Genomic DNA, 10,934 nt, shown 5'->3' with positions numbered 1-10,934 from the left:
CCCTAACCCACTGAGCAAGGCCAGGGGTCGAACCCTTGTCCTCATGGATACTAGTCAGGTTCATTAACCACGAAGACACAACGGGAACTCCAAATCTAGGACCTACTAAATCATTTGTCCAAAAATGGGTGATACAGTCAGGATTGGAACCTCATAATTTACAAACTTTCTCTTCACCATCACGCACAATACAAGAAGCACATGAGGCACTGGTTCAAAATTGTAAACTTGTGTAGTTCTGTATGCACATCTATGTTTTTCATTTAATATAAACCATAAAGATAACATCACTAGTACACAAAAATACACAAAATATTTATTGCAGTATTTTAGTAAATAAGAGATGGAAATTAGGAGTTCCCAATGTGGCACGGTGGAAACAAATCTGACTAGGAAGCATGAGGTTGGGGGTTCAATCCCTAGCCGCACTCAGTGTGTTAAGGATCCGGTGTTGCCATGAACTGTGGTGTAGGTAGCAGATGCCTACCAGTTAAGAATTAGGCATTGTCATTGCCGTGGCTTGGGTTCAGTCCCTGGTCTGAGAATTTTTGCATGCCATGGGCACAGCAAAAAAAAAAAGATGGAAATAATCTCTACATGTCCAACAATCTGGAATTTATCCATTCCCTAAATAAATACATTATGATACATCTATCTATGAAACATTGTATACGCCTGTTAAAAATTGAGATCCATCTATATGTTCTGATATGAGAAGGTAAACTGATAAGTGAAAACTACAAAGAACAGAACAAAAAGCATAATATTAGTTCATTTGTATAAAAAAATGAATTCAAAATATTTAGGTTGGATAAGCATAAAATAATTATGGATCTATAGCTGAGACACTTAACAGGGACTGTTTTTTCTGGGAAATGGAAAGAAGGGAAACTTTTTTGATATTGTACATCCTCCTTTATGTTAATTTATAGTAATAATTAATAAAAGTAAATCAAGAACTATTCATATAAAGTTTTTTTATAAATATAATAAAATTCATTAAGCCATGAGGTTGCGGGTTTAATCCCTGGCCTCACTCAATGGATCAGGGATCCCACATTGCCTTGAGCTGCAGTACAGGCCACAGATGTGGCTTGGAACCCACGCGGTGCTATGGTTATGGTGTAGGCCGGCAGCTGCAGCTCTGATTCAAACCCTCAAGTGGGAACTTCCGTGTGCTGTGGGTGCGGCCCTAAAAAGCAAAACAACAAAACAACAAAACAAAACAACACTCTATGGGTCTTACAAGGATTTCATGATGTTTTAGTACAATAGTAAATAAAGTCATCCACTGTCCTAAATCTAGCTCTTCCTACTCCTTGCCCCCCAGTATTGTTTTGCAGTTGCTGTGTCAGGTTAAACTAGGCCAGCTTGTGAATTTGAGAGTCTCTAAATCTGAGGGGTAATGAATTCTAACTCCATCTGATTGACGTGCTGCTGTATCCCCAACATATAAAACAGTGCCACACATATGGTGTGTTGACTCGATATCTGGAGTTTGAATGATAATGACCTAGAAACCTACAGAGAAAGAAAAAAAAAAAAGACCAAGAAACAAAAACAAAAACAAAATGAGGGAGTCTTGGAACTGCAGAATTTAAGATTGAAGCTCCCTTAGCTTTTGTGGAGAAAACTCTATCAGGTCCTGAAAAGCAAAGGCTATGTCTCCCTTGGAGACACTGATGGAAATTCCAGATGAGAACTGTTAAGTTAGGATTCTCTTTCCCAGTTTAAGGAAAGTACCCATTTCCTCCTAGATGTCCAAGCCCTGACACCTTTAAGGACACAGATAAGGATATGGCCCCAGGAAGAATAGAGCAAGAACTCGTCCTTTGAGACTCTCTACTCCATCCCAGCCGTGAGGGATGTGGCAGATGCCGGATATATTTAGAAGGATCGGACTCGAAAGCTAGAGGTATCTGATTTTCTTCCCAACTCTGTCATCTAGCATGGCACCGCCAAACACAAGTCTAGGAGAAAGAATTTCTATTCTCTACTATAGTTACTAGAGTTTGCCGGTGACTTACTAAGGAAATACATGATTTACAGAGTAATCTCTTTATTTAGTGAAGAGTCTAGGAAGAACTTCTCACAATCCAGGTTGTCAAAAAATTTTTAAATCCATTAATATCCAGGATATTAACCAATATCCTGGCAAGGATGTGCAGGCAATAAGAGCAGATGGGAGTTGGGCAGGCAATACCTAGTAAAGTTGAAAATGCTCAGACCAAGAACTCTCCACTGAAATATATTATATATATGTATATATATACTCTACATGTGAAATATTTAAACTATAGTGCAAATATACACCCTAGGCGCAAACATAAACCCAAGGTCTGAATGTGTTTGGAAAAAATGCACAAGAATGTCATTGCAGCATTGTTTATCATTTATAACAGCTAGACATTGGAAATACATGCCCACCATTAGAACAAATCACTTACAGTATATGCATATAACAGGATAGTGTAAATTTTGGATATGAATGAACCACTTGCTATGTACATCAACATAGATCAAAAAAGGTAATGTTGAGAGGAGAAAAAAGTAAGTTAATAAAAGATAAAACAGAATGGTCCATTTGGACAATGTTTAAAAATAGACAAATCTAAAATTTTATACTTTGGGAAAATACGGTCAAATGGCAAAGTCATATATAAAACGTAAGAAAATGATAAACACAAAATTCCCAACTGTGGATTCTGGGGTGAGGGTATGAGGGAAAGTGATGAGGGTGAGCACAAAGGGACTTCCAGGGGCACTGGTAGCATTCTGCTTCTAAAACTGGATGGTAAGCTCATGGGTAGTTGCTTTATTAATTATTTTAAATGCACTTGCTTTTTTTTTAATTATGTGATTTTTTTTCTTTTTACAGCCACACTTGTAGTATATGGAAAAGCTCCTGGGTTAGGGGTCAAATCAGAGCTGCAGCTGTGGCCTGTGCTGCGGCTTATGGCAACATTGAATCCTTAGTCCATTGAGTGAAGCCAGGGATCAAACCCACATCCTCTCAGAGACAACATCAGGTCCTTAACCCACTGAGGCACAATGGAAACTCCAAAATGCACGTATTTATTATAAACATTGTTTCAAATTGGTTATACACCTCGATAAAATTCAAAAGATGATATGGGGTGAATTCCCCGGTGGCTCGGCAGGTTAAGGATCCAGTGTTGTCACTGCTGTGGCTCGGGTCTGATTCCTGGCTCAGGAACGTCCATGCGCCATGGGTGAGGTCAAAAAAATTTTAAGTGACGTGCGAAATAAGTAAGTTGTTAGATTTTTTAGGGGTTAAATCAGAGCTGTAGCTGCCAGCCTACACCACAGCTCATAGCAATGCTGGATCCCCAACCCACTGAGTGAGGCCAGGGATGGAACCCTCATCCTCATGGATACAAGTCAGATTCGTTTCTGCTGCACCACAACAGGAATTCCCACTAAGTTGTTAGTTATGGATTTCAACAACACACATTCTGCATAACAATAATAATGACAGTATTACCTGATATTTATATAGTACCTTTAAGATTACAAAATGCTTTCGCATACACTATCTCATTCATTTCTCACAACGGTCTTGCTCGGTGGGTAGTATTATCCCCGTTTTCATTAAAAAATATGCTGAGATACAGAAAGGTCATTGGGAGTGCCCATTGTGGTGCAGTGGGTTAAGGATTCAGCATTGCTGCATCTTTGACATAGGTCACAGTTGTGGCTCAGATTCCATCCCTGGCCCTGGAACTTCCCTATGCCATGGTGCGACCAAAAAAGAAAAAACAAAACCAAACCAGAAAGGTCATCCAATATTTAAGTGTCAGGAGAGAAACCTTAAAATGTTTGATATCAACACAGCAGCTATCTATACCTTAAATATAGATGTTTGCATGTATGATGAGTATTTCTGTGCCTATTGCATGCTAGTAATGACTAGCATTTTATTATGCACTGAGTAATATTCTGCATGCTTGTGTGCATTATATTATTAATCTTCACAACAGATATGTACTATTATTATCCTGCTCATTGTGCAGGTGAAGAAACTGATATAGTGTGATTAAGTAATTATTGTCCACTGTCACAAGTGGAAAACATAGATCTAAGCGTCTCTAAGCCCAGTTCCTTAACTGATATGCAATTCTGCCCTAACATCTCCGCCTAGAAAATGAACAAATGTACAAGCATTATAGCAATTACAGTAGACCCTCATTATTCACAGATTGCAATATTTGTGAATCTGCCTATTTGCTTAAATTTATTTGTAACCCCCAAATCAATATTCACCATCACTCCTGGACATGCACATGGTGGCAAAAAAATGAGTCACTGGACAAGTGCATCCTTGGCTGAGGTCAGTTGGGGTGGCCCTCTGCCTTCTTCTTTCAGCTCTCTTATCATAAAGGAGTGTCCTTTGCAGTCTATTTAGTGCCAAGTTCTTTGCATTTCTATTCTACTTCTTGGAGGTTTTACTGTTTAAAATGACTCTCCACCCGCCCCCCATCATAATGCTGAAGTGCTGTGTGGTGTCCCTAAGCACAGGAAGGTTGTGCCTTACAGAGGAAATGTGTGTGTTGGTTAATCTCACTTGGGCACGAATTATAGTGCTGTGGGCAGAGAGGTCAATGTTAATGAATTGACAATATATATTGAATAAGATGTCTTTAAACAAAAACACATATAAAACAAGAGTGTACACTGATTAGTTTTCTTTTTTCTTTTTTTGTCTTTTGTCTTTTGAGGGCCGCACCCTCAGCATATGGAGGTTCCCAGGCTAGAGGTCGAATCGGAGCTACAGCCACCAGCCTACGCCACAGCCACAGCAACTCAGGATTCAAGCAGCGTCTGCAACCTACACCACAACTCACAGCAATGCTGGATCCTTAACCCACTAAAGCGAGGCCAGGGGTTGAACCAGCAACCTCATGGTTCCTAGTTGGGTTGTTTCCGCAGAGCCGCGACGGAAACTCCAGCAGCTCCCTCTTTTATTCTAATAGTTGGTCTCTGACTCCAGTTCCTGACACAGGGCTTTTGAAACCCTTGTAATTCCTGGGGATGGGAGTGTCTTTGGTTCTAACAAAGTGACTCTGGGTGGGCTCCTGGATGACTCCTGGATGAAAGCTCCGGAAAGACCAAGCCATTATTAGAAACTTGGAATTTTCAGCCCCACTCCCCCATTCTCCTGAGAAAGGAGAAGGGCTAGAAATGGAGTAAATAATGGATCATGCCAGTGTGATGAAGCCTCCCTCAAGATTTCCAAAGGTATGGGGTTCAGAGAACTTCCAGGTTAGTTGATACCTCCATCTACTGAGAGATGACGCACCCCAACCCTGGGGAGACAGAAGCTTCCATGCTTAGGATCCTCCCAGACCTCACTTTATGTGTCTCTTCATTCAGCTGTTTATCTGTGTCCTTTATCATATTTTTAAGTAACTGGTAAACCTAAATAAGTGTTCCCCAGAGCCTGTGAGCTACTCTGGCAAATCATCAGATCCAAGGGGAAGAAAGTCATGGGAAGTTCTGATTTGTAGCCAAGACAGACAGACATTGTGGGTTACCTGGGGATCTACTACTTGAGTTTGGCCTCCAAAGTGGGGAGCAAGCTTATGTGGGCTGTGATGCTATCTCTCAGAAGATAGTATCAGAATTGAGTTAAATTAGAGGACACCCAATGGGTGTTGCAGAATTTTTTGACTGGGGGTGGGGCAACCATACATTTGAGGACCACAAGGGTCAGAAGCGAGATGGCAGCTGTAGGAAAGTAAAGGAAACACACAAGAGATGGAGACATAGGGTTTTCCCTATACAGAAGGAAAAAACAAGTGGTTTAACCCAGTATGATTTTATATTACCACTTGCTTTGCCCACATTCTAGTGGAAATGAAATAGGGAAGAAAAGGCAAAGGAAAGAAATAGACAAGACACTTTCTTTTTTCTTTTTTTTTTTTTTTTTTTTGCCTTTTCAAGGGCCGCTACCACAGCATATGGAAGTTCCCAGGCTAGAGGTCTAATCGGAGCTGTTGCTGCTGGCCTACACTAGAGCCACAGCAACGCCGGATCCTTAACCCACTGAGCAAGGCCAGGGCTCGAACCCGCAAACTCATGGTTCCTAGTCGGATTCATTAACCACTGAGCCACGACGGGAACTCCCCGAAAAAATATTTTCTAATAATGCACAAGTAGGATAGCTAACCTAAGAAATCCATCAAAATTTACTCAAAAATTTAACTAGACTTACATTTATGAGAGCCATTTACCCCCAATAATCCTGAATCCTCTTCCCCCAAAAAACATTCCTATGGCTTCTTGTTAGACTAGATGAACACAAACTGAACCCTTGTCCCTTGTCCCTTTTCCAGTTTAGGTTTCATGCAGCTAAAGTCACAATTCAGTTTGCTTCCATTTCAATCTCCCTTCCTTGGCTGGCTGCCCTAGATACATACCATAGAAAGTCAATAATCATTAAATCGATAGGAAAAAATAAAGGTTTAAGTTGTTTTTTTAAGCTGCTCCGATTTGAATGATTTATCATGCCAAATCTGGCTGGATTCTTTCAAGGTCCAGGCATCAGTGTATCAGATATTTGTTATTATAATGGGATTAATTGGAGGTTGTTTTAATTACCTTTCAAATTAATTACTTTTTAATTTCTGGGTGGCTTTGTTCTTTAATTTTTGCTCCTACTTTGTTTTATTATAGCTATGTGCATAATGAGGCAGCTATACTATAAGGAGTAGAGAGTGTGTCTAATTGTCTTATCTACATCCTTAAGGGCTATGAGTCGGGATTTGATTTGACAGAAAGGATGTGACTTAATGGGACGGGAACATTCCGCAAATTATTTGCTACAAATCCAAGATGGGAGGAGAAATAGTTTTGACACAATAGGCAACTGGGAGCCACATTAGTTTTTTTGACATAATAATTGCTAGCATTTATTGAATGCTTATGGGCCAGCACTGTCATAAGTGCTTTGTGGGTATTAATTGATTTACTCCTAGCAGTCCTATAGAGTAGGTACAATGAATATTCCCCCCTCATTGCCCAGCCAAGAAAATAGAAACCAACAGGGTATTTAATATAAATAGAAACGAACAGGGTATTTAACATAAGGACTTGATTGGAATTCCCACTGGGGTGCAGTGGAAACGAATCTGACTAGTATCCATGAGGATGTGGGTTCGATCCCTGGCCTCATTCAATGGGTTGGGGAATCCGCCATTACTGTGAGCTGTGGTGTAGGTCACAGATGTGGCTTCGATCTGTCCTGTGTTACTGTGGCTGTGGTGAAGGCTGGCAGCTGCAGCTCCAATTTGACCCTTAACCTGTGAACTTCCATATGCCACGGGTGAAGCCCTAAAAAGCAATATATATATATATATATATATATAGAGAGAGAGAGAGAGAGAGAGAGAGAGAGAGGAGATATGTGTGTGTGTGTGTATATACATATATATATATGTATGTATGTATATGTGTGTGTGTATATATATATATATATATATATATATATATGGACTTGATTACAAAAGTGTTGGAAGGACTAGAGCAATAAAGGGGGAGAAGATAATACAACTGCAGGAGACTACTTCCCTAAAATCAGAAGAGAAATTTTCACAGGGCTGTGGCCTCTGCTGAAACCAGTAATCCTTCCAGAGCCCACAGTCACCAGCAGCTGCCAAGGCCACACCTGCCAACTCAGTCGCAAGAGCCCGTAAGACCTGTCTGCTGCTGCAGGAGCCAGAAACTAAACAACTCCCCTTTCAGTCTCTGGTGCAGTTTAATATTTTTAATGTTTATTTCTTTTAGGGTTTGTGCTCTTTTATTTTTTTAGTATACTTGCAATCTCTGTGCACAAACTCAGTTCCAGAATCAAATGCAATAATTCCCTTTTCTCTTCACTTCCCAAGAGCTCATGGATCTGCCCCTCTGGCAGAGCCTCTTCAGACCCCGATAGAGAGAAGGGCTAGAAAATATAGTATCTAGGAGTTCCTGTCGTGGCGCAGTGATTAACGAATCCGACTAGGAACCATGAGGTTGCGGGTTCGGTCCCTGCCCTTGCTCAGTGGGTTAATGATCCGGCGTTGCCGTGAGCTGTGGTGTAGGTTACAGACGTGGCTCGGATCCCGCATTGCTGTGGCTCTGGCGTAGGCCGGTGGCTACAGCTTCGATTCAACCCCTAGCCTGGGAACCTCCATATGCCGTGGGAGTGGCCCAAGAAATAGCAACAACAACAACAACAACAACAACAACAAAAATATATATATATATAGTATCCAGGCTTCAAACAGAGAATAAGGAAGAATGGGAAGGGACTTGAGTATCAGTAAATAAAATATGACCTAATCCTTGTTTTGCAGGTAAGTAAATGAAAAGACAGGGTTTCAATAACTTCTGAATAATCACACAATTGATAAATGGCAGAGCTGGGATTCAAACTGAGGATCTCTGCATATCTCCTATGGCTCCTTTGTGTGTCCTTTTCACTCCAGCCTAACCACTTTACCTGTGTCATCCACACAGGTGGGGCTCACCTCTACCTTAATATGTGTTCATATTGCCCTCATTCAGTCTCGGAGTTCCCATGTGGCTCAACGGTTTAAAGACCCAACATTGTCTCTGTGAGGATTTGGGTTTGATCCCTGACTCGCTCAGTGGGTTAAGGATCTGGCATTGCCATGAGCTGTGGTGTAGGTCGAAGACCCGGCTCAGATCTGGTGTTGCTGTGGCTGTGGTGTAGGATGGCAGCTGTAACTCCAATTCCACCCCTAGCCTGGGAACTTCCATATGCCGCAGGTGTGGCCCTAAAAAGATAAAAAAAAAAAAAAGAAAAAGAAAATGTAGAGCTCAGCAGTGACTCATAAAAGGTTTTAATATGGCTGTTTGCAATATATATTCAAAATTTCATTCTTTCCAAAGCATCTGATCTCTGCTTAGAAATTTACAACTAGATGTTAAAAAGGAACAAAACAGAAGAGGATCATGTAAAATCCCCCCAATTTTCCACATTACACCAGAAAACAACTAGTACTTTATGAGAAAGGACAGAAACCACCCAGAAACAGAAACCCTATTTACAGGGTGTTTTCAGTAATTTCCTCAAGTCCTACAGCTGGAAGTTCTCTAACTGGTTTTCACTGCTTTATAATCTTTATAGAAAGAGGAATCAGGGAAACGGGGTCCACCCCAGAAACAACTTGAAAGACTCAAATCAATTCTCTGAATTATATTCAAAAGCCAACATCCTTTTCAACCCAAACTTCATCCTTTCATTCATTCATTCATGGGTGCCCCAGACATGTGTTATTACAGGCATGGTAGCAGGCATTGGAGTTAGGAACAAACTCAGTCTGGCAGGGCAGAGACAGATAAATTATTTTTTTACAGCGCTATTAGCATCTGCCAAGTTTCTTCCCATTCTTAAAGCCCCCATCAAGGGCTCCCTCTTCAGTGCATCATCTTCCCGTGTCCTTCAGCGGCATGTCTTTCCCACTTGCAGGTTCCCAGAGCTGCCCTGTTAGCAGCACTTAGTGTTCTATAATTACATACACACAGCTCTCACTGCTCCTGCATCTCCTACAGTGTAAAGCATAGTGTCTAGAGTAAGAGCAGAGTACTTGTTTATGACACTGAACTTGATGATAAAGACCTTATTTTTCCGAGTAGAATATCTGCCACCATGGGTGGGACTGTAAATTGGTGAAGTCTCTTCAGTGGGAAATGCTGTAGCTTTCAAAAATGTAAATGCAAGATTTCCCATTGTGGCTCAGTGGGTTAAGAACCCAACATAGGGTCCATGAGGATGCCAGTTCTATCTCTGGCCTCACTCAGTGAGTTAGGGATCCAGCATGGCCACAAGCTGCAGTGTAGTGTGCAGATGAGGCTCAGATCTGGTGTTGCTGTGGTTGTGGTGTAGGCCTGCAGCTGCAACTCTGATTCGACCTCCAACCCCGGGAACTCTGCCACTAGTGCAGCCTTAAAAAGAAAAAGAAAGGCAAATGCCCATACTCTTAGATTTAGCTCTTACAATCCTAGAAAACTATTCTACAGAAATATTCATAGATGGGTAAAATATGAGTGCCCATTGAAACATCATTTATAACTGCTTTAAAATAGGATAAAAACAATATTCATGAAGAGAGGAATAATTGACTAAATGGTATAATGTGAGTAACTTTAAAAATATGATGTGAACAATTATGTCCTGATAGTATTAAACGGTAAATGAAAAGAATGATAATCTCTAGGTCCATCCATGTTTTTGTTTAAAATGTGTGTTATGCCTAGAAGAAGTTCACAAGGAATGACTACTAATCTATAGGAAAAAAAAGTTGAAGTTCCCGCCATGGCGTAGCGGAAACGAATCCAACTAGGAACTATGAGGTTGCAGGTTCGATCCCAGGCCTTGCTCAGCGGGTTAAGGATCAGCATTGCTGTGAGCTGTAGTGTAGGCTGCAGATACGGCTCGGATCTGGTGTTGCTGTGGCTGTGGTGTAGGCCGGTGGCTACAGCTCTGATAGCACCCCTAGCCTGGGAACCTCCATATGCTGCAGGTGCGGCCCCAATAAGACAAAAAGACCAAAAAAAAAAAAAAAAGTTACTTCCAGACGGTGGAATTGGAAATGAAAACTTTCATTCTTTTACCCTTTATACTTATGTAGTATGTCAATTAATCTTTTTTATAAATATATACTACTCTTACAAGTAGATAATAATGGAAATAAATAAACATCTAAGTAAAACTCAACTCATTGCATGGAGTTATGCACTTTTCTTTGGTCTTTGTGCCTCAAAAATATTCCATGGTAATTTGACTGCAAAGGAGAAGAGAAAATATCATGGTTTAGACAGTAAATTGATTAGTATGGACTGAAGACTTTACCACAGGCAAGAGTGTTCAAATACATTCGACCCAAATAAACCTTATTTCACATGCT

Source organism: Phacochoerus africanus, chromosome 7, assembly GCF_016906955.1.
Source record: "Phacochoerus africanus isolate WHEZ1 chromosome 7, ROS_Pafr_v1, whole genome shotgun sequence".
In the NCBI taxonomy this organism is placed as follows: Eukaryota; Metazoa; Chordata; class Mammalia; order Artiodactyla; family Suidae; genus Phacochoerus; species Phacochoerus africanus.
This window is presented reverse-complemented; position numbering follows the sequence as displayed.